A 24,526-nucleotide genomic window follows, 5' to 3' on the forward strand; every position below is an offset into this window, starting at 1 on the left:
TTTTCTGGCCCCAATTGACTGGAAAAAAACCGAGGGGAAAAGGTGCAATGTATGGCTCATGGTTGATACAATATTTGCCCTGGGACTCAAAATGGACACCTTCTCGAGGTGCTGTGAGGTGACCACCGGTCCCTGCATAGCAAGCAAAACTGTTTTAGCATCTCACCAGCAACTGAATGTGTCGCCTGCAGGCTACACATAAGAGGCAGCAGTAGGTGCATTAACGCATTGGGCTGTCGACCTTCCTTCCTCTGAGAGCTGAAAACTGAATTTCCATGTTGCCTTCCTTTGGCACATTAGATCTATCTTTCAACCCAATTCAGAGGATGTTTTGCTTCACGGAGAGATGATAATCATTGTGAGGTGTCAGCCACTAAATGCTAAGCAGGTCAGTTAAATCTTTGACTTTGTCATTGGGGTGTACTGATATGCGCAGGGCAGTCTTCTGTCTTCTGCTACTGTATGATTCCTTAATGTAAACACTGCTCTCAAAAGTGAAAGAATTGAAAGACTCTTGATGTAACAAGCCTTTCCCACTCTTTGCCCTGGGGGTCAAAGGGCTGCTTTCTGTCTTTAACACCCTGAATTTTGGGGTGGCTGGCTCCACCACCGAGAATCAGAGCCTACTGCTGGAGGGAAACGGACAGAGGTCGGCACCCTGCGTTCCAAACGCGACCATACTTCTAACGGGCACAGCCATATGTCCGGTACAGCCTCTATGGTGCAGCCTCCCAGGTATCTTAGGGTTAGGATATGTGCTCTTCAACATAAGCCTGGCCAACCAGGCCCCGGAGAGTGTCACAGCATGCACTGTAATACCCTAGTGATGGTGGCCTTCGTGACAATATTCTTGCTGGAATACTGATGCCTTTTTTCCTCCCAGAAGCCCCAGGAGCCTAGTCAAATGAAGGGGTGTGCACATCTCACTGGCCTCTGTTTACCCTCTGGCTAACTGAAATTAGTTCTGGGCTCTCCAGGCAAATGTATCCATTCGGGAGAGAGGTAGGAATAGGAAGGCTCTTTCTGCAGGCACGGTGGGGAAGAGTCAGAGAGCTACATGCCTGAGGCATCTTTCCTCCTCCCTCGCTCATTGTGTTCCCTAACTTCTAACTCTCTGCCAGGCCAGGCTCTGTTTCTTTTACTGCCAACCCCCTGACCACTCGTCGTCCACCTACTTCCCGCTCTATTATGCCTTTTCCTTTTTTGCTCTCTTTCATGGCCCTTTGAAAAGGAATGCAGGCCTAGCTGAGCCTGATGAAGGAAATCTACCAACAAAAGATGCATTCCTCACTTATGGGAGGTGCTGTGAGACGAGTAAGAAGGCCTGAAGGGGTGATTGGGTTGTTGAGTTGCGAAACACCAGAGGCGTAGCCAGGATTGTCTAGCAAATGGGGCCTGATGCTAATGTAGTTGGGCCCACTGCATTGACAAAAATATCTGTAATACCCACACAGCGCTGCTGAGTGGGCATTTACAGATTTTGTGTGGGCCTTGCCCCTCAGGCCCTACCCTGCCTGCGCCTCTGCTCTCTCCCCCAGTGCAAAGAGTGGGAAAAGCTCGCTACAGCAAGAGTCTTTCAAATCTTTCACTTTTGAAAGCAGAGTGTTTACATTTAAGATCTTGAACAAGCAGCAATAAGGAAGCATACCATAGCACAGGACAGAAGACTGCACTGCGCATATCAGTACACCCCAATGACAAAGGCAAAGATTTAACTGACCTGCTTAGCTATTAGTGGCTCACACCTCACAATGAGTATCATCTCTCCGTGAAGCAAAACATACTCTGAATTGGGGTGAAAGATAGATCTCATGTGCCAAAGGAAGGTAACATGGAAATTCAGTTTCCTGCTCTCAGAGGAAGGAGGGTCGACATCCCAATGGGTTAATGCACCTACTGCAACCTCCTATGTGTAGCCTGCAGGTGACAAATTCAGTTGCTGGTGAGATGCTGATACAGGTTTGCTTGCTATGCAGGGGCCGGTGGTCACCTCGCAGCGCCTCGAGAAGGTGTCCTGTTTGAGTCCCCGTGCAAATATCTTATCAACCATGACCCGTAGGTTACACTCTTTCCCCTTGTTTTTTCCAGTTAGTTGGGGCCAGAGAGACAAGCTTTTGTATGGGCGTTACCAATGCCAGAGTGCAGAAAACAAATGCACAACTGTTAGGAGGAATGCAGGTATTGAAGGGGCATTAGCTGTTGGCTGATCGCACAGGGCAATGCATACCCATTTTCAAAAAAAAGTAAAAAAAGATTTTTTCCCTTTTTAAAAAAAACATGGCAAGGAGACTCCAAACATTGGATTAGAATTCTGGTCTCCAGCATTCCAAGACCAATCACTTACCACTTGAGCCACAGGCGGCTGTGTTTTTGACCATAGCTTTTGGGCGTATATATCTTTCTTTTGCATGCCCCTGTGAGCATACCCATTTGCATTGTGAAACATGTTCACTAAAGAAAATGAGGAAGGAACCTCTGGGCCCCAGCTCAACCAAATACCAGCTAACTGCAGTGGCCTAGAGGTTAAGTGCTTGTGTTACAGCGCTGGGGGCATGGGATCGAGTCCTGCTAACAGAATAGTTGTGTAGTCTCCTTGTACAGTTGCAGTGGAAGAAAGCAGAGAGGCGGTGCTGTGAGAATGTATGCTAATGGAGCAGGTGGGCAGGCTAAAGGAGGAGGTAGGGCAGGCTACAGGGGGAGGTAGGGCAATATACATGGGTCCCTGTGGAGAGGAGGCGAGGCTGGCTAGGCCTACAAGGGCATGGCATAGGTTCCGTGGTAGAGGAAGAAAGCATTGAGGAGGCCAGAAGTGCAAGGTAAATAAAGGAGAAGGTGGGGCAGGCGAAAGAGTAGTGCTGGATGAGGGAAAAAATGTCAGCTCATGGTCCATTCCACCCTCTCTGGGGCACCCTTTTTTTGCTTACAGGGGCATGCAGTTGAAAGATATATACGCCCAAATGCTGCTTTCAGAAGCACTGCCACCAGTGGCTCAAGTGGTAAGTGCTTGCTCTGGGAATGCTGGAGACCTGAGTTCTAATCCAATGTCTGTAGTCTCCTGGGCATGCATCATTTTTTTATAAATGTTTTTTTAATTTTTAATTGAAAATGGGTATGCATTGCCCTGCGCGATCAGCGAAAAGCTAATGCCCCTTCAATACCTGCATTCCGACTAACAGTTTTGTCTTTTTTTTCCTGCACTCTGGCCTTGGTAACGCCCATACAAAAGCTTGTTTTTCTGGCCCCAATTGACTGGAAAAAAACTGAGGGGAAAAGGTGCAATGTATGGCTCATGGTTGATACAATATTTGCCCTGGGACTCAAAATGGACACCTTCTCGAGGTGCTGTGAGGTGACCACCGGTCCCTGCATAGCAAGCAAAACTGTTTTAGCATCTCACCAGCAACTGAATGTGTCGCCTGCAGGCTACACATAAGAGGCAGCAGTAGGTGCATTAACGCATTGGGCTGTCGACCTTCCTTCCTCTGAGAGCTGAAAACTGAATTTCCATGTTGCCTTCCTTTGGCACATTAGATCTATCTTTCAACCCAATTCAGAGGATGTTTTGCTTCACGGAGAGATGATAATCATTGTGAGGTGTCAGCCACTAAATGCTAAGCAGGTCAGTTAAATCTTTGACTTTGTCATTGGGGTGTACTGATATGCGCAAGGCAGTCTTCTGTCTTCTGCTACTGTATGATTCCTTAATGTAAACACTGCTCTCAAAAGTGAAAGAATTGAAAGACTCTTGATGTAACAAGCCTTTCCCACTCTTTGCCCTGGGGGTCAAAGGGCTGCTTTCTGTCTTTAACACCCTGAATTTTGGGGTGGCTGGCTCCACCACCGAGAATCAGAGCCTACTGCTGGAGGGAAACGGACAGAGGTCGGCACCCTGCGTTCCAAACGCGACCATACTTCTAACGGGCACAGCCATATGTCCGGTACAGCCTCTATGGTGCAGCCTCCCAGGTATCTTAGGGTTAGGATATGTGCTCTTCAACATAAGCCTGGCCAACCAGGCCCCGGAGAGTGTCACAGCATGCACTGTAATACCCTAGTGATGGTGGCCTTCGTGACAATATTCTTGCTGGAATACTGATGCCTTTTTTCCTCCCAGAAGCCCCAGGAGCCTAGTCAAATGAAGGGGTGTGCACATCTCACTGGCCTCTGTTTACCCTCTGGCTAACTGAAATTAGTTCTGGGCTCTCCAGGCAAATGTATCCATTCGGGAGAGAGGTAGGAATAGGAAGGCTCTTTCTGCAGGCACGGTGGGGAAGAGTCAGAGAGCTACATGCCTGAGGCATCTTTCCTCCTCCCTCGCTCATTGTGTTCCCTAACTTCTAACTCTCTGCCAGGCCAGGCTCTGTTTCTTTTACTGCCAACCCCCTGACCACTCGTCGTCCACCTACTTCCCGCTCTATTATGCCTTTTCCTTTTTTGCTCTCTTTCATGGCCCTTTGAAAAGGAATGCAGGCCTAGCTGAGCCTGATGAAGGAAATCTACCAACAAAAGATGCATTCCTCACTTATGGGAGGTGCTGTGAGACGAGTAAGAAGGGCTGAAGGGGTGATTGGGTTGTTGAGTTGCGAAACACCAGAGGCGTAGCCAGGATTGTCTAGCAAATGGGGCCTGATGCTAATGTAGTTGGGCCCACTGCATTGACAAAAATATCTGTAATACCCACACAGCGCTGCTGAGTGGGCATTTACAGATTTTGTGTGGGCCTTGCCCCTCAGGCCCTACCCTGCCTGCGCCTCTGCTCTCTCCCCCAGTGCAAAGAGTGGGAAAAGCTCGCTACAGCAAGAGTCTTTCAAATCTTTCACTTTTGAAAGCAGAGTGTTTACATTTAAGATCTTGAACAAGCAGCAATAAGGAAGCATACCATAGCACAGGACAGAAGACTGCACTGCGCATATCAGTACACCCCAATGACAAAGGCAAAGATTTAACTGACCTGCTTAGCTATTAGTGGCTCACACCTCACAATGAGTATCATCTCTCCGTGAAGCAAAACATACTCTGAATTGGGGTGAAAGATAGATCTCATGTGCCAAAGGAAGGTAACATGGAAATTCAGTTTCCTGCTCTCAGAGGAAGGAGGGTCGACATCCCAATGGGTTAATGCACCTACTGCAACCTCCTATGTGTAGCCTGCAGGTGACAAATTCAGTTGCTGGTGAGATGCTGATACAGGTTTGCTTGCTATGCAGGGGCCGGTGGTCACCTCGCAGCGCCTCGAGAAGGTGTCCTGTTTGAGTCCCCGTGCAAATATCTTATCAACCATGACCCGTAGGTTACACTCTTTCCCCTTGTTTTTTCCAGTTAGTTGGGGCCAGAGAGACAAGCTTTTGTATGGGCGTTACCAATGCCAGAGTGCAGAAAACAAATGCACAACTGTTAGGAGGAATGCAGGTATTGAAGGGGCATTAGCTGTTGGCTGATCGCACAGGGCAATGCATACCCATTTTCAAAAAAAAGTAAAAAACGATTTTTTCCCTTTTTAAAAAAAACATGGCAAGGAGACTCCAAACATTGGATTAGAACTCTGGTCTCCAGCATTCCAAGACCAATCACTTACCACTTGAGCCACAGGCGGCTGTGTTTTAGACCATAGCTTTTGGGCGTATATATCTTTCTTTTGCATGCCCCTGTGAGCATACCCATTTGCATTGTGAAACATGTTCACTAAAGAAAATGAGGAAGGAACCTCTGGGCCCCAGCTCAACCAAATACCAGCTAACTGCAGTGGCCTAGAGGGTAAGTGCTTGTGTTACAGCGCTGGGGGCATGGGATCGAGTCCTGCTCACAGAATAGTTGTGTAGTCTCCTTGTACAGTTGCAGTGGAAGAAAGCAGAGAGGCGGTGCTGTGAGAATGTATGCTAATGGAGCAGGTGGGCAGGCTAAAGGAGGAGGTAGGGCAGGCTACAGGGGGAGGTAGGGCAATATACATGGGTCCCTGTGGAGAGGAGGCGAGGCTGGCTAGGCCTACAAGGGCATGGCATAGGTTCCGTGGTAGAGGAAGAAAGCATTGAGGAGGCCAGAAGTGCAAGGTAAATAAAGGAGAAGGTGGGGCAGGCGAAAGAGTAGTGCTGGATGAGGGAAAAAATGTCAGCTCATGGTCCATTCCACCCTCTCTGGGGCACCCTTTTTTTGCTTACAGGGGCATGCAGTTGAAAGATATATACGCCAAAATGCTGCTTTCAGAAGCACTGCCACCAGTGGCTCAAGTGGTAAGTGCTTGTTCTGGGAATGCTGGAGACCTGAGTTCTAATCCAATGTCTGGAGTCTCCTGGGCATAAATCATTTTTTTTATAAATGTTTTTTTAAATTTTTAATTGAAAATGGGTATGCATTGCCCTGCGCGATCAGCGAAAAGCTAATGCCCCTTCAATACCTGCATTCCGACTAACAGTTTTGTCTTTTTTTTCCTGCACTCTGGCCTTGGTAACGCCCATACAAAAGCTGGTTTTTCTGGCCCCAATTGACTGGAAAAAAACCGAGGGGAAAAGGTGCAATGTACGGCTCATGGTTGATACAATATTTGCCCTGGGACTCAAAATGGACACCTTCTCGAGGTGCTGTGAGGTGACCATCGGTCCCTGCATAGCAAGCAAAACTGTTTCAGCATCTCACCAGCAACTGAATGTGTCGCCTGCAGGCTACACATAAGAGGCAGCAGTAGGTGCATTAACGCATTGGGCTGTCGACCTTCCTTCCTCTGAGAGCTGAAAACTGAATTTCCATGTTGCCTTCCTTTGGCACATTAGATCTATCTTATAACCCAATTCAGAGGATGTTTTGCTTCACGGAGAGATGATAATCATTGTGAGGTGTCAGCCACTAATAGCTAAGCAGGTCAGTTAAATCTTTGACTTTGTCATTGGGGTGTATTGATATGTGCAGGGCAGCCTTCTGTCTTCTGCTACTGTATGATTCCTAAATGTAAACACTCTGCTCTCAAAAGTTAAAGATTTGAAAGACTCTTGATGTAACAAGCCTTTCCCACTCTTTGCCCTGGGGGTCAAAGGGCTGCTTTCTGCCTTTAACACCCTGAATTTTGGAGTGGCTGGCTCCACCACTGAGAATCAGAGCCTACTGCTGGAGGGAAACGGACAGAGGTCGGCACCCTGCGTTCCAAACACAACCATACCTCTAACGGGCACAGCCCTATGTCCGGTACAGCCTCTATGGTGCTGCCACCCAGGTATCTTAGGGTTAGGATATGTGCTCTTCAACATAAGCCTGGCCAACCAGGCCCCCGAGAGTGTCACAGCATGCACTGTAATACCCTAGTGATGGTGGCCTTCGTGACAATATTCTTGCTGGAATACTGATGCCTTTTTTCCTCCCAGAAGCCCCAGGAGCCTAGTCAAATGAAGGGGTGTGCAAATCTCACTGGCCTCTGTTTACCCTCTGGCTAACTGAAATTAGTTCTGGGCTCTCCAGGCAAATGTATCCATTCGGGAGAGAGGTAGGAATAGGAAGGCTCTTTCTGCAGGCACGGTGGGGAAGAGTCAGAGAGCTACATGCCTGAGGCATCTTTCCTCCTCCCTCGCTCATTGTGTTCCCTAACTTCTAACTCTCTGCCAGGCCAGGCCTTGTTTCTTTTACTGCCAACCCCCTGACCACTCCTCGTCCACCTACTTCCCGCTCTATTATGCCTTTTCCTTTTTTGCTCTCTTTCATGGCCCTTTGAAAAGGAATGCAGGCCTAGCTGAGCCTGATGAAGGAAATCTACCAACAAAAGATGCATTCCTCACTTATGGGAGGTGCTGTGAGACGAGTAAGAAGGGCTGAAGGGGTGATTGGGTTGTTGAGTTGCGAAACACCACAGGCGTAGCCAGGATTGTCTAGCAAATGGGGCCTGATGCTAATGTAGTTGGGCCCACTGCATTGACAAAAATATCTGTAATACCCACACAGCGCTGCTGAGTGGGCATTTACAGATTTTGTGTGGGCCTTGCCCCTCAGGCCCTACCCTGCCTGCGCCTCTGCTCTCTCCCCCAGGGCAAAGAGTGGGAAAAGCTCGCTACAGCAAGAGTCTTTCAAATCTTTCACTTTTGAAAGCAGAGTGTTTACATTTAAGATCTTGAACAAGCAGCAATAAGGAAGCATACCGTAGCACAGGACAGAAGACTGCACTGCGCATATCAGTACACCCCAATGACAAAGGCAAAGATTTAACTGACCTGCTTAGCTATTAGTGGCTCACACCTCACAATGAGGGCCTGATGCTAATGTAGTTGGGCCTACTGCATTGACAAAAATATCTGTAATACCCACACAGCGCTGCTGAGTGGGCATTTACAGATTTTGTGTGGGCCTTGCCCCTCAGGCCCTACCCTGCCTGCGCCTCTGCTCTCTCCCCCAGGGCAAAGAGTGGGAAAAGCTCGCTACAGCAAGAGTCTTTCAAATCTTTCACTTTTGAAAGCAGTGTTTACATTTAAGATCTTGAACAAGCAGCAATAAGGAAGCATACCGTAGCACAGGACAGAAGACTGCACTGCGCATATCAGTACACCCCAATGACAAAGGCAAAGATTTAACTGACCTGCTTAGCTATTAGTGGCTCACACCTCACAATGAGTATCATCTCTCCGTGAAGCAAAACATACTCTGAATTGGGGTGAAAGATAGATCTCATGTGCCAAAGGAAGGTAACATGGAAATTCAGTTTCCTGCTCTCAGAGGAAGGAGGGTCGACATCCCAATGGGTTAATGCACCTACTGCAACCTCCTATGTGTAGCCTGCAGGTGACAAATTCAGTTGCTGGTGAGATGCTGATACAGGTTTGCTTGCTATGCAGGGGCCGGTGGTCACCTCGCAGCGCCTCGAGAAGGTGTCCTGTTTGAGTCCCCGTGCAAATATCTTATCAACCATGACCCGTAGGTTACACTCTTTCCCCTTGTTTTTTCCAGTTAGTTGGGGCCAGAGAGACAAGCTTTTGTATGGGCGTTACCAATGCCAGAGTGCAGAAAACAAATGCACAACTGTTAGGAGGAATGCAGGTATTGAAGGGGCATTAGCTGTTGGCTGATCGCACAGGGCAATGCATACCCATTTTCAAAAAAAAGTAAAAAAAGATTTTTTCCCTTTTTAAAAAAAACATGGCAGGGAGACTCCAAACATTGGATTAGAACTCTGGTCCCCAGCATTCCAAGACCAATCACTTACCACTTGAGCCACAGGCGGCTGTGTTTTTGACCATAGCTTTTGGGCGTATATATCTTTCTTTTGCATGCCCCTGTGAGCATACCCATTTGCATTGTGAAACATGTTCACTAAAGAAAATGAGGAAGGAACCTCTGGGCCCCAGCTCAACCAAATACCAGCTAACTGCAGTGGCCTAGAGGTTAAGTGCTTGTGTTACAGCGCTGGGGGCATGGGATCGAGTCCGGCTAACAGAATAGTTCTGTAGTCTCATTGTACAGTTGCAGTGGAAAAAAGCAGAGAGGCGGTGCCGTGAGAATGCAGGCTAATGGAGCAGGTGGGCAGGCTAAAGGAGGAGGTAGGGCAGGCTACAGGGGGAGGTAGGGCAATATACATGGGTCCCTGTGGAGAGGAGGCGAGGCTGACTAGGCCTACAAGGGCATGGCATAGGTTCTGTGGTAGAGGAAGAAAGCATTGAGGCGGCCAGGAAGTGCAAGGTAAATGAAGGAGAAGGTGGGGCAGGCGAAAGAGTAGTGCTGGATGAGGGGAAAAAATGTCAGCTCATGGTCCATTCCACCCTCTCTGGGGCACCCTTTTTTTGCTTACAGGGGCATGCAGTTGAAAGATATATACGCCCAAAAGCTGCTTTCAGAAGCACTGCCACCAGTGGCTCAAGTGGTAAGTGCTTGCTCTGGGAATGCTGGAGACCTGAGTTCTAATCCAATGTCTGGAGTCTCCTGGGCATACATCATTTTTTTTAAAAATGTTTTTTTAATTTTTAATTGAAAATGGGTATGCATTGCCCTGCGCGATCAGCGAAAAGCTAATGCCCCTTCAATACCTGCATTCCGACTAACAGTTTTGTCTTTTTTTTCCTGCACTCTGGCCTTGGTAACGCCCATGCAAAAGCTTGTTTTTCTGGCCCCAATTGACTGGAAAAAAACCGAGGGGAAAAGGTGCAATGTACGGCTCATGGTTGATACAATATTTGCCCTGGGACTCAAAATGGACACCTTCTCGAGGTGCTGTGAGGTGACCACCGGTCCCTGCATAGCAAGCAAAACTGTTTCAGCATCTCACCAGCAACTGAATGTGTCGCCTGCAGGCTACACATAAGAGGCAGCAGTAGGTGCATTAACGCATTGGGCTGTCGACCTTCCTTCCTCTGAGAGCTGAAAACTGAATTTCCATGTTGCCTTCCTTTGGCACATTAGATCTATCTTATAACCCAATTCAGAGGATGTTTTGCTTCACGGAGAGATGATAATCATTGTGAGGTGTCAGCCACTAATAGCTAAGCAGGTCAGTTAAATCTTTGACTTTGTCATTGGGGTGTATTGATATGCTCAGGGCAGCCTTCTGTCTTCTGCTACTGTATGATTCCTAAATGTAAATACTCTGCTCTCAAAAGTGAAAGATTTGAAAGACTCTTGATGTAACAAGCCTTTCCCACTCTTTGCCCTGGGGGTCAAAGGGTTGCTTTCTGCCTTTAACACCCTGAATTTTGGAGTGGCTGGCTCCACCACTGAGAATCAGAGCCTACTGCTGGAGGGAAACAGACAGAGGTCGGCACCCTGCATTCCAAACACAACCATACCTCTAACGGGCACAGCCCTATGTCCGGTACAGCCTCTATGGTGCTGCCACCCAGGTATCTTAGGGTTAGGATATGTGCTCTTCAACATAAGCCTGGCCAACCAGGCCCCGGAGAGTGTCACAGCATGCACTGTAATACCCTAGTGATGGTGGCCTTGGTGACAATATTCTTGCTGGAATACTGATGCCTTTTTTCCTCCCAGAAGCCCCAGGAGCCTAGTCAAATGAAGGGGTGTGCACATCTCACTGGCCTCTGTTTACCCTCTGGCTAACTGAAATTAGTTCTGGGCTCTCCAGGCAAATGTATCCATTCGGGAGAGAGGTAGGAATAGGAAGGCTCTTTCTGCAGGCACGGTGGGGAAGAGTCAGAGAGCTACATGCCTGAGGCATCTTTCCTCCTCCCTCGCTCATTGTGTTCCCTAACTTCTAACTCTCTGCCAGGCCAGGCCCTGTTTCTTTTACTGCCAACCGCCTGACCACTCGTCGTCCACCTACTTCCCGCTCTATTATGCCTTTTCCTTTTTTGCTCTCTTTCATGGCCCTTTGAAAAGGAATGCAGGCCTAGCTGAGCCTGATGAAGGAAATCTACCAACAAAAGATGCATTCCTCACTTATGGGAGGTGCTGTGAGACGAGTAAGAAGGGCTGAAGGGGTGATTGGGTTGTTGAGTTGCGAAACACCAGAGGCGTAGCCAGGATTGTCTAGCAAATGGGGCCTGATGCTAATGTAGTTGGGCCCACTGCATTGACAAAAATATCTGTAATACCCACACAGCGCTGCTGAGTGGGCATTTACAGATTTTGTGTGGGCCTTGCCCCTCAGGCCCTACCCTGCCTGCGCCTCTGCTCTCTCCCCCAGGGCAAAGAGTGGGAAAAGCTCGCTACAGCAAGAGTCTTTCAAATCTTTCACTTTTGAAAGCAGAGTGTTTACATTTAAGATCTTGAACAAGCAGCAATAAGGAAGCATACCGTAGCACAGGACAGAAGACTGCACTGCGCATATCAGTACACCCCAATGACAAAGGCAAAGATTTAACTGACCTGCTTAGCTATTAGTGGCTCACACCTCACAATGAGGGCCTGATGCTAATGTAGTTGGGCCCACTGCATTGACAAAAATATCTGTAATACCCACACAGCGCTGCTGAGTGGGCATTTACAGATTTTGTGTGGGCCTTGCCCCTCAGGCCCTACCCTGCCTGCGCCTCTGCTCTCTCCCCCAGGGCAAAGAGTGGGAAAAGCTCGCTACAGCAAGAGTCTTTCAAATCTTTCACTTTTGAAAGCAGAGTGTTTACATTTAAGATCTTGAACAAGCAGCAATAAGGAAGCATACCGTAGCACAGGACAGAAGACTGCACTGCGCATATCAGTACACCCCAATGACAAAGGCAAAGATTTAACTGACCTGCTTAGCTATTAGTGGCTCACACCTCACAATGAGTATCATCTCTCCGTGAAGCAAAACATACTCTGAATTGGGGTGAAAGATAGATCTCATGTGCCAAAGGAAGGTAACATGGAAATTCAGTTTCCTGCTCTCAGAGGAAGGAGGGTCGACATCCCAATGGGTTAATGCACCTACTGCAACCTCCTATGTGTAGCCTGCAGGTGACAAATTCAGTTGCTGGTGAGATGCTGATACAGGTTTGCTTGCTATGCAGGGGCCGGTGGTCACCTCGCAGCGCCTCGAGAAGGTGTCCTGTTTGAGTCCCCGTGCAAATATCTTATCAACCATGACCCGTAGGTTACACTCTTTCCCCTTGTTTTTTCCAGTTAGTTGGGGCCACAGAGACAAGCTTTTGTATGGGCGTTACCAATGCCAGAGTGCAGAAAACAAATGCACAACTGTTAGGAGGAATGCAGGTATTGAAGGGGCATTAGCTGTTGGCTGATCGCACAGGGCAATGCATACCCATTTTCAAAAAAAAGTAAAAAAAGATTTTTTCCCTTTTTAAAAAAAACATGGCAAGGAGACTCCAAACATTGGATTAGAATTCTGGTCTCCAGCATTCCAAGACCAATCACTTACCACTTGAGCCACAGGCGGCTGTGTTTTTGACCATAGCTTTTGGGCGTATATATCTTTCTTTTGCATGCCCCTGTGAGCATACCCATTTGCATTGTGAAACATGTTCACTAAAGAAAATGAGGAAGGAACCTCTGGGCCCCAGCTCAACCAAATACCAGCTAACTGCAGTGGCCTAGAGGTTAAGTGCTTGTGTTACAGCGCTGGGGGCATGGGATCGAGTCCTGCTAACAGAATAGTTGTGTAGTCTCCTTGTACAGTTGCAGTGGAAGAAAGCAGAGAGGCGGTGCTGTGAGAATGCATGCTAATGGAGCAGGTGGGCAGGCTAAAGGAGGAGGTAGGGCAGGCTACAGGGGGAGGTAGGGCAATATACATGGGTCCCTGTGGAGAGGAGGCGAGGCTGGCTAGGCCTACAAGGGCATGGCATAGGTTCCGTGGTAGAGGAAGAAAGCATTGAGGAGGCCAGAAGTGCAAGGTAAATAAAGGAGAAGGTGGGGCAGGCGAAAGAGTAGTGCTGGATGAGGGAAAAAATGTCAGCTCATGGTCCATTCCACCCTCTCTGGGGCACCCTTTTTTTGCTTACAGGGGCATGCAGTTGAAAGATATATACGCCCAAATGCTGCTTTCAGAAGCACTGCCACCAGTGGCTCAAGTGGTAAGTGCTTGCTCTGGGAATGCTGGAAACCTGAGTTCTAATCCAATGTCTGTAGTCTCCTGGGCATGCATCATTTTTTTATAAATGTTTTTTTAATTTTTAATTGAAAATGGGTATGCATTGCCCTGCGCGATCAGCGAAAAGCTAATGCCCCTTCAATACCTGCATTCCGACTAACAGTTTTGTCTTTTTTTTCCTGCACTCCGGCCTTGGTAACGCCCATACAAAAGCTTTTTTTTCTGGCCCCAATTGACTGGAAAAAAACCGAGGGGAAAAGGTGCAATGTACGGCTCATGGTTGATACAATATTTGCCCTGGGACTCAAAATGGACACCTTATCGAGGTGCTGTGAGGTGACCACCGGTCCCTGCATAGCAAGCAAAACTGTTTCAGCATCTCACCAGCAACTGAATGTGTCGCCTGCAGGCTACACATAAGAGGCAGCAGTAGGTGCATTAACGCATTGGGCTGTCGACCTTCCTTCCTCTGAGAGCTTTAAACTGAATTTCCATGTTGCCTTCCTTTGGCACATTAGATCTATCTTTCAACCCAATTCAGAGGATGTTTTGCTTCACGGAGAGATGATAATCATTGTGAGGTGTCAGCCACTAATAGCTAAGCAGGTCAGTTAAATCTTTGACTTTGTCATTGGGGTGTACTGATATGCGCAGGGCAGTCTTCTGTCTTCTGCTACTGTATGATTCCTAAATGTAAACACTCTGCTCTCAAAAGTGAAAGATTTGAAAGACTCTTGATGTAACAAGCCTTTCCCACTCTTTGCCCTGGGGGTCAAAGGGCTGCTTTCTGTCTTTAACACCCTGAATTTTGGAGTGGCTGGCTCCACCACTGAGAATCAGAGCCTACTGCTGGAGGGAAACGGACAGAGGTCGGCACCCTGCGTTCCAAACGCGACCATACCTCTAACGGGCACAGCCCTATGTCCGGTACAGCCTCTATGGTGCAGCCTCCCAGGTATCTTAGGGTTTGGATATGTGCTCTTCAACATAAGCCTGGCCAACCAGGCCCCGGAGAGTGTCACAGCATGCACTGTAATACCCTAGTGATGGTGGCCTTCGTGACAATATTCTTGCTGGAATACTGATGCCTTTTTTCCTCCCAGAAGCCCCAGGAGCCTAGTCAAATGAAGGGGTGTGCACATCTCACTGGCCTCTGTTTACCCTCTGGCTAACTGAAATTAGTTCTGGGCTCTCCAGGCAAATGTATCCATTCGGGAGAGAGGTAGGAATAGGAAGGCTCTTTCTGCAGGCACGGTGGGGAAGAGTCAGAGAGCTAGCTACATGCCTGAGGCATCTTTCCTCCTCCCTCGCTCATTGTGTTCCCTAACTTCTAACTCTCTGCCAGGCCAGGCCCTGTTTCTTTTACTGCCAACCCCCTGACCACTCGTAGTCCACCTACTTCCCGCTCTATTATGCCTTTTCCTTTTTTGCTCTCTTTCATGGCCCTTTGAAAAGGAATGCAGGCCTAGCTGAGCCTGATGAAGGAAATCTACCAACAAAAGATGCATTCCTCGCTTATGGGAGGTGCTGTGAGACGAGTAAGAAGGGCTGAAGGGGTGATTGGGTTGTTGAGTTGCGAAACACCACAGGCGTAGCCAGGATTGTCTAGCAAATGGGGCCTGATGCTAATGTAGTTGGGCCCACTGCATTGACAAAAATATCTGTAATACCCACACAGCGCTGCTGAGTGGGCATTTACAGATTTTGTGTGGGCCTTGCCCCTCAGGCCCTACCCTGCCTGCGCCTCTGCTCTCTCCCCCAGGGCAAAGAGTGGGAAAAGCTCGCTACAGCAAGAGTCTTTCAAATCTTTCACTTTTGAAAGCAGAGTGTTTACATTTAAGATCTTGAACAAGCAGCAATAAGGAAGCATACCGTAGCACAGGACAGAAGACTGCACTGCGCATATCAGTACACCCCAATGACAAAGGCAAAGATTTAACTGATCTGCTTAGCTATTAGTGGCACACACCTCACAATGAGTATCATCTCTCCGTGAAGCAAAACATACTCTGAATTGGGGTGAAAGATAGATCTCATGTGCCAAAGGAAGGTAACATGGAAATTCAGTTTCCTGCTCTCAGAGGAAGGAGGGTCGACATCCCAATGGGTTAATGCACCTACTGCAACCTCCTATGTGTAGCCTGCAGGTGACAAATTCAGTTGCTGGTGAGATGCTGATACAGGTTTGCTTGCTATGCAGGGGCCGGTGGTCACCTCGCAGCGCCTCGAGAAGGTGTCCTGTTTGAGTCCCCGTGCAAATATCTTATCAACCATGCCCCGTAGGTTACACTCTTTCCCCTTGTTTTTTCCAGTTAGTTGGGGCCAGAGAGACAATCTTTTGTATGGGTGTTACCAATGCCAGAGTGCAGAAAACAAATGCACAACTGTTAGGAGGAATGCAGGTATTGAAGGGGCATTAGCTGTTGGCTGATCGCACAGGGCAATGCATACCCATTTTCAGAAAAAAGTAAAAAAAGATTTTTTCCCTTTTTAAAAAAAACATGGCAAGGAGACTCCAAACATTGGATTAGAACTCTTGTCTCCAGCATTCCAAGACTAATCACTTACCACTTGAGCCACAGGTAGCTGTGTTTTTGACCATAGCTTTTGGGCGTATATATCTTTCTTTTGCATGCCCCTGTGAGCATACCCATTTGCATTGTGAAACATGTTCACTAAAGAAAATGAGGAAGGAACCTCTGGGCCCCAGCTCAACCAAATACTAGCTAACTGCAGTGGCCTAGAGGTTAAGTGCTTGCATTACAGCGCTGGGGGCATGGGTTCGAGGCCTGTTAACAGAATAGTTGTGTAGTCTCCTTGTACAGTTGCAGTGGAAGAAAGCAGAGAGGCGGTGCTGTGAGAATGCAGACTAATGGAGCAGGTGGGCAGGCTAAAGGAGGAGGTAGGGCAGGCTACAGGGGGAGGTAGGGCAATATACATGGGTCCCTGTGGAGAGGAGGCGAGGCTGGCTAGGCCTACAAGGGCATGGCATAGGTTCTGTGGTAGAGGAAGAAAGCATTGAGGAGGCCAGGAAGTGCAAGGTAAATAAAGGAGAAGGTGGGGCAGGCAAAAGAGTAGTGCTGGATGAGGGAAAAAATGTCAGCTCATGGTCCGTTCCACCCTCTCTGGGGCACCCTTTTTTTGCTTACAGGGGCATGCAGTTGAAAGATATATACGCCCAAAAGCTGCTTTCAGAAGCACTGCCACCAGTGGCTCAAGTGGTAAGTGCTTGCTCTGGGAATGCTGGAGACCTGACTTCTAATCCAATGTCTGTAGTCTCCTGGGCATGCATCATTTTTTTATAAATGTTTTTTTAATTTTTAATTGAAAATGGGTATGCATTGCCCTGCGCGATCAGCGAAAAGCTAATGCCCCTTCAATACCTGCATTCCGACTAACAGTTTTGTCTTTTTTTTCCTGCACTCTGGCCTTGGTAACGCCCATACAAAAGCTTGTTTTTCTGGCCCCAATTGACTGGAAAAAAACCGAGGGGAAAAGGTGCAATGTAAGGCTCATGGTTGATACAATATTTGCCCTGGGACTCAAAATGGACACCTTCTCGAGGTGCTGTGAGGTGACCACCGGTCCCTGCATAGCAAGCAAAACTGTTTTAGCATCTCACCAGCAACTGAATGTGTCGCCTGCAGGCTACACATAAGAGGCAGCAGTAGGTGCATTAACGCATTGGGCTGTCGACCTTCCTTCCTCTGAGAGCTGAAAACTGAATTTCCATGTTGCCTTCCTTTGGCACATTAGATCTATCTTTCAACCCAATTCAGAGGATGTTTTGCTTCACGGAGAGATGATAATCATTGTGAGGTGTCAGCCACTAAATGCTAAGCAGGTCAGTTAAATCTTTGACTTTGTCATTGGGGTGTACTGATATGCGCAGGGCAGTCTTCTGTCTTCTGCTACTGTATGATTCCTTAATGTAAACACTGCTCTCAAAAGTGAAAGAATTGAAAGACTCTTGATGTAACAAGCCTTTCCCACTCTTTGCCCTGGGGGTCAAAGGGCTGCTTTCTGTCTTTAACACCCTGAATTTTGGGGTGGCTGGCTCCACCACCGAGAATCAGAGCCTACTGCTGGAGGGAAACGGACAGAGGTCGGCACCCTGCGTTCCAAACGCGACCATACTTCTAACGGGCACAGCCATATGTCCGGTACAGCCTCTATGGTGCAGCCTCCCAGGTATCTTAGGGTTAGGATATGTGCTCTTCAACATAAGCCTGGCCAACCAGGCCCCGGAGAGTGTCACAGCATGCACTGTAATACCCTAGTGATGGTGGCCTTCGTGACAATATTCTTGCTGGAATACTGATGCCTTTTGTCCTCCCAGAAGCCCCAGGAGCCTAGTCAAATGAAGGGGTGTGCACATCTCACTGGCCTCTGTTTACCCTCTGGCTAACTGAAATTAGTTCTGGGCTCTCCAGGCAAATGTATCCATTCGGGAGAGAGGTAGGAATAGGAAGGCTCTTTCTGCAGGCACGGTGGGGAAGAGTCAGAGAGCTACATGCCTGAGGCATCTTTCCTCCTCCCTCGCTCATTGTGTACCCTAACTTCTAACTCTCTGCCAGGCCAGGCTCTGTTTCTTTTACTGCCAACCCCCTGACCACTCGTCGTCCACCTACTTCCCGCTCTATTATGCCTTTTCCTTTTTTGCTCTCTTTCATGGCCCTTTGAAAAGGAATGCAGGCCTAGCTGAGCCTGATGAAGGAAATCTACCAACAAAAGATGCATTCCTCACTTATGGGAGGTGCTGTGAGACGAGTAAGAAGGGCTGAAGGGGTGATTGGGTTGTTGAGTTGCGAAACACCAGAGGCGTAGCCAGGATTGTCTTGTAAATGGGGCCTGATGCTAATGTAGTTGGGCCCACTGCATTGACAAAAATATCTGTAATACCCACACAGCGCTGCTGAGTGGGCATTTACAGATTTTGTGTGGGCCTTGCCCCTCAGGCCCTACCCTGCCTGCGCCTCTGCTCTCTCCCCCAGTGCAAAGAGTGGGAAAAGCTCGCTACAGCAAGAGTCTTTCAAATCTTTCACTTTTGAAAGCAGAGTGTTTACATTTAAGATCTTGAACAAGCAGCAATAAGGAAGCATACCATAGCACAGGACAGAAGACTGCACTGCGCATATCAGTACACCCCAATGACAAAGGCAAAGATTTAACTGACCTGCTTAGCTATTAGTGGCTCACACCTCACAATGAGTATCATCTCTCCGTGAAGCAAAACATACTCTGAATTGGGGTGAAAGATAGATCTCATGTGCCAAAGGAAGGTAACATGGAAATTCAGTTTCCTGCTCTCAGAGGAAGGAGGGTCGACATCCCAATGGGTTAATGCACCTACTGCAACCTCCTATGTGTAGCCTGCAGGTGACAAATTCAGTTGCTGGTGAGATGCTGATACAGGTTTGCTTGCTATGCAGGGGCCGGTGGTCACCTCGCAGCGCCTCGAGAAGGTGTCCTGTTTGAGTCCCCGTGCAAATATCTTATCAACCATGACCCGTAGGTTACACTCTTTCCCCTTGTTTTTTCCAGTTAGTTGGGGCCAGAGAGACAAGCTTTTGTATGGGCGTTACCAATGCCAGAGTGCAGAAAACAAATGCACAACTGTTAGGAGGAATGCAGGTATTGAAGGGGCATTAGCTGTTGGCTGATCTCACAGGGCAATGCATACCCATTTTCAAAAAAAAGTAAAAAACGATTTTTTCCCTTTTTAAAAAAAAAACATGGCAAGGAGACTCCAAACATTGGATTAGAACTCTGGTCTCCAGCATTCCAAGACCAATCACTTACCACTTGAGCCACAGGCGGCTGTGTTTTAGACCATAGCTTTTGGGCGTATATATCTTTCTTTTGCATGCCCCTGTGAGCACACCCATTTGCATTGTGAAACATGTTCACTAAAGAAAATGAGGAAGGAACCTCTGGGCCCCAGCTCAACCAAATACCAGCTAACTGCAGTGGCCTAGAGGGTAAGTGCTTGTGTTACAGCGCTGGGGGCATGGGATCGAGTCCTGCTAACAGAATAGTTGTGTAGTCTCCTTGTACAGTTGCAGTGGAAGAAAGCAGAGAGGCGGTGCTGTGAGAATGTATGCTAATGGAGCAGGTGGGCAGGCTAAAGGAGGAGGTAGGGCAGGCTACAGGGGGAGGTAGGGCAATATACATGGGTCCCTGTGGAGAGGAGGCGAGGCTGGCTAGGCCTACAAGGGCATGGCATAGGTTCCGTGGTAGAGGAAGAAAGCATTGAGGAGGCCAGGAAGTGCAAGGTAAATAAAGGAGAAGGTGGGGCAGGCAAAAGAGTAGTGCTGGATGAGGGAAAAAATGTCAGCTCATGGCCCGTTCCACCCTCTCTGGGGCACCCTTTTTTTGCTTACAGGGGCATGCAGTTGAAAGATATATACGCCCAAAAGCTGCTTTCAGAAGCACTGCCACCAGTGGCTCAAGTGGTAAGTGCTTGCTCTGGGAATGCTGGAGACCTGAGTTCTAATCCAATGTCTGTAGTCTCCGGGGCATGCATCATTTTTTTATTAATGTTTTTTTAATTTTTAATTGAAAATGGGTATGCATTGCCCTGCGCGAAAAGCTAATGCCCCTTCAATACCTGCATTCCGACTAACAGTTTTGTCTTTTTTTTCCTGCACTCTGGCCTTGGTAACGCCCATACAAAAGCTGGTTTTTCTGGCCCCAATTGACTGGAAAAAAACCGAGGGGAAAAGGTGCAATGTACGGCTCATGGTTGATACAATATTTGCCCTGGGACTCAAAATGGACACCTTCTCGAGGTGCTTTGTGGTGACCACCGGTCCCTGCATAGCAAGCAAAACTGTTTCAGCATCTCACCAGCAACTGAATGTGTCGCCTGCAGGCTACACATAAGAGGCAGCAGTAGGTGCATTAACGCATTGGGCTGTCGACCTTCCTTCCTCTGAGAGCTGAAAACTGAATTTCCATGTTGCCTTCCTTTGGCACATTAGATCTATCTTTCAACCCAATTCAGAGGATGTTTTGCTTCACGGACAGATGATAATCATTGTGAGGTGTCAGCCACTAATAGCTAAGCAGGTCAGTTAAATCTTTGACTTTGTCATTGGGGTGTACTGATATGCGCAGGGCAGTCTTCTGTCTTCTGCTACTGTATGATTCCTTAATGTAAACACTGCTCTCAAAAGTGAAAGAATTGAAAGACTCTTGATGTAACAAGCCTTTCCCACTCTTTGCCCTGGGGGTCAAAGGGCTGCTTTCTGTCTTTAACACCCTGAATTTTGGAGTGGCTGGCTCCACCACTGAGAATCAGAGCCTACTGCTGGAGGGAAACGGACAGAGGTCGGCACCCTGCGTTCCAAACGCGACCATACCTCTAACGGGCACAACCCTATGTCCGGTACAGCCTCTATGGTGCAGCCTCCCAGGTATCTTAGGGTTAGGATATGTGCTCTTCAACATAAGCCTGGCCAACCAGGCCCCGGAGAGTGTCACAGCATGCACTGTAATACCCTAGTGATGGTGGCCTTGGTGACAATATTCTTGCTGGAATACTGATGCCTTTTTTCCTCCCAGAAGCCCCAGGAGCCTAGTCAAATGAAGGGGTGCGCACATCTCACTGGCCTCTGTTTACCCTCTGGCTAACTGAAATTAGTTCTGGGCTCTCCAGGCAAATGTATCCATTCGGGAGAGAGGTAGGAATAGGAAGGCTCTTTCTGCAGGCACGGTGGGGAAGAGTCAGAGAGCTACATGCCTGAGGCATCTTTCCTCCTCCCTCGCTCATTGTGTTCCCTAACTTCTAACTCTCTGCCAGGCCAGGCCCTGTTTCTTTTACTGCCAACCCCCTGACCACTCGTCGTCCACCTACTTCCCACTCTATTATGCTTTTTCCTTTTTTGCTCTCTTTCATGGCCCTTTGAAAAGGAATGCAGGCCTAGCTGAGCCTGATGAAGGAAATCTACCAACAAAAGATGCATTCCTCGCTTATGGGAAGTGCTGTGAGACGAGTAAGAAGGGCTGAAGGGGTGATTGGGTTGTTGAGTTGCGAAACACCACAGGCGTAGCCAGGATTGTCTAGCAAATGGGGCCTGATGCTAATGTAGTTGGGCCCACTGCATTGACAAAAATATCTGTAATACCTACACAGCGCTGCTGAGTGGGCATTTACAGATTTTGTGTGGGCCTTGCCCCTCAGGCCCTACCCTGCCTGCGCCTCTGCTCTCTCCCCCAGGGCAAAGAGTGGGAAAAGCTCGCTACAGCAAGATACTTTCAAATCTTTCACTTTTGAAAGCAGAGTGTTTACATTTATGATCTTGAACAAGCAGCAATAAGGAAGCATACCGTAGCACAGCACAGAAGACTGCCCTGCGCATATCAGTACACCCCAATGACAAAGGCAAAGATTTAATGGACCTGCTTAGCTATTAGTGGCTCACACCTCACAATGAGTATCATCTCTCCATGAAGCAAAACATACTCTGAATTGGGGTGAAAGATAGATCTCATGTGCCAAAGGAAGGTAACATGGAAATTCAGTTTCCGGCTCTCAGAGGAAGGAGGGTCGACATCCCAATGGGTTAATGCACCTACTGCAACCTCCTATGTGTAGCCTGCAGGTGACAAATTCAGTTGCTGGTGAGATGCTGATACAGGTTTGCTTGCTATGCAGGGGCCGGTGGTCACCTCGCAGCGCCTCGAGAAGGTGTCCTGTTTGAGTCCCCGTGCAAATATCTTATCAACCATGACCTGTAGGTTACACTCTTTCCCCTAGTTTTTTCCAGTTAGTTGGGGCCAGAGAGACAAGCTTTTGTATGGGCATTACCAATGCCAGAGTGAAGAAAACAAATGCACAACTGTTAGGAGGAATGCAGGTATTGAAGGGGCATTAGCTTTTGGCTGATCGCACAGGGCAATGCATACCCATTTTCCAAAAAAAGTAAAGAAAGATTTTTTCCCTTTTTAAAAAAAACATGGCAAGGAGGCTCCAAACATTGGATTAGAACTCTGGTCTCCAGTATTCCAAGACCAATAACTTATCACTTGAGCCACAGGCAGCTGTGTTTTTGACCCTAGCTTTTGGGCTTATATATCTTTCTTTTGCATGCCCCTGTGAGCATACCCATTTGCATTGTGAAACATGTTCACTAAAGAAAATGAGGAAGGAACCTCTGGGCCCCAGCTCAACCAAATACCAGCTAACTGCAGTGGCCTAGAGGTTAAGTGCTTGTGTTACAGCGCTGGGGGCATGGGTTTGAGTCCTGCTAACAGAATAGTTGTGTAGTCTCCTTGTAGAGTTGCAGTGGAAGAAAGCAGAGAGGCGGTGCTGTGAGAATGCAGGCTACAGGGTGAGGTAGGGCAATATACATGGGTCCCTGTGGAGAGGAGGCGAGGCTGGCTAGGCCTACAAGGGCATGGCATAGGTTCCGTGGTAGAGGAAGAAAGCATAGAGGCAGCACTGAGGAGGCCAGGAAGTGCAAGGTAAATAAAGGATAAGGTGGGACAGGCGAAAGAGTAGTGCTGGATGAGGGAAAAAATGTCAGCTCATGGTCCATTCCACCCTCTCTGGGGCACCCTTTTTTTGCTTACAGAGGCATGCAGTTGAAATATATATACGCCCAAAAGCTGCTTTCAGAAGCACTGCCACCAGTGGCTCAAGTGGTAAGTGCTTGGTCTGGGAATGCTGGAGACCTGAGTTCTAATCCAATGTCTGTAGTCTCCTGGGCATGCGTCATTTTTTTATAAATGTTTTTTTAATTTTTAATTGAAAATGGGTATGCATTGCCCTGCGCGATCAGCGAAAAGCTAATGCCCCTTCAATACCTGCATTCCGACTAACAGTTTTGTCTTTTTTTCCTGCACTCTGGCCTTGGTAACGCCCATACAAAAGCTTGTTTTTCTGTCCCCAATTGACTGGAAAAAAACCGAGGTGAAAAGGTGCAATGTACGGCTCATGGTTGATACAATATTTGCCCTGGGACTCAAAATGGACACCTTCTCGAGGTGCTGTGAGGTGACCCCCGGTCCCTGCATAGCAAGCAAAACTGTTTCAGCATCTGACCAGCAACTGAATGTGTAGCCTGCAGGCTACACATAAGAGGCAGCAGTAGGTGCATTAACGCATTGGGCTGTCGACCTTCCTTCCTCTGAGAGCTGAAAACTGAATTTCCATGTTGCCTTCCTTTGGCACATTAGATCTATCTTTCAACCCAATTCAGAGGATGTTTTGCTTCACGGAGAGATGATAATCATTGTGAGGTGTCAGCCACTAATAGCTAAGCAGGTCAGTTAAATCTTTGACTTTGTCATTGGGGTGTACTGATATGCGCAGGGCAGTCTTCTGTCTTCTGCTACTGTATGATTCCTAAATGTAAACACTCTGCTCTCAAAAGTGAAAGATTTGAAAGACTCTTGATGTAACAAGCCTTTCCCACTCTTTGCCCTGGGGGTCAAAGGGCTGCTTTCTGCCTTTAACAGCCTGAATTTTGGAGTGGCTGGCTCCACCACTGAGAATCAGAGCCTACTGCTGGAGGGAAACGGACAGAGGTCGGCACCCTGCGTTCCAAACGCGACCATACCTCTAACGGGCACAGCCCTATGTCCGGTATAGCCTCTATGGTGCAGCCTCCCAGGTATCTTAGGGTTAGGATATGTGCTCTTCAACATAAGCCTGGCCAACCAGGCCCCGGAGAGTGGCACAGCATGCACTGTAATACCCTAGTGATGGTGGCCTTCGTGACAATATTCTTGCTGGAATACTGATGCCTTTTTTCCTCCCAGAAGCCCCAGGAGCCTAGTCAAATGAAGGGGTGTGCACATCTCACTGGCCTCTATTTACCCTCTGGCTAACTGAAATTAGTTCTGGGCTCTCCAGGCAAATGTATCCATTCGGGAGAGAGGTAGGAATAGGAAGGCTCTTTCTGCAGGCACGGTGGGGAAGAGTCAGAGAGCTACATGCCTGAGGCATCTTTCCCCCTCCCTCGCTCATTGTGTTCCCTAACTTCTAACTCTCTGCCAGGCCAGGCCCTGTTTCTTTTACTGCCAACCCCCTGACCACTCGTCGTCCACCTACTTCCAGCTCTATTATGCCTTTTCCTT

The sequence above is a fragment of the Ambystoma mexicanum genome, chromosome 11, assembly GCF_040938575.1.
Source record: "Ambystoma mexicanum isolate Mex_15411 chromosome 11, UKY_AmexF1_1, whole genome shotgun sequence".
Classification (NCBI taxonomy): Eukaryota; Metazoa; Chordata; class Amphibia; order Caudata; family Ambystomatidae; genus Ambystoma; species Ambystoma mexicanum.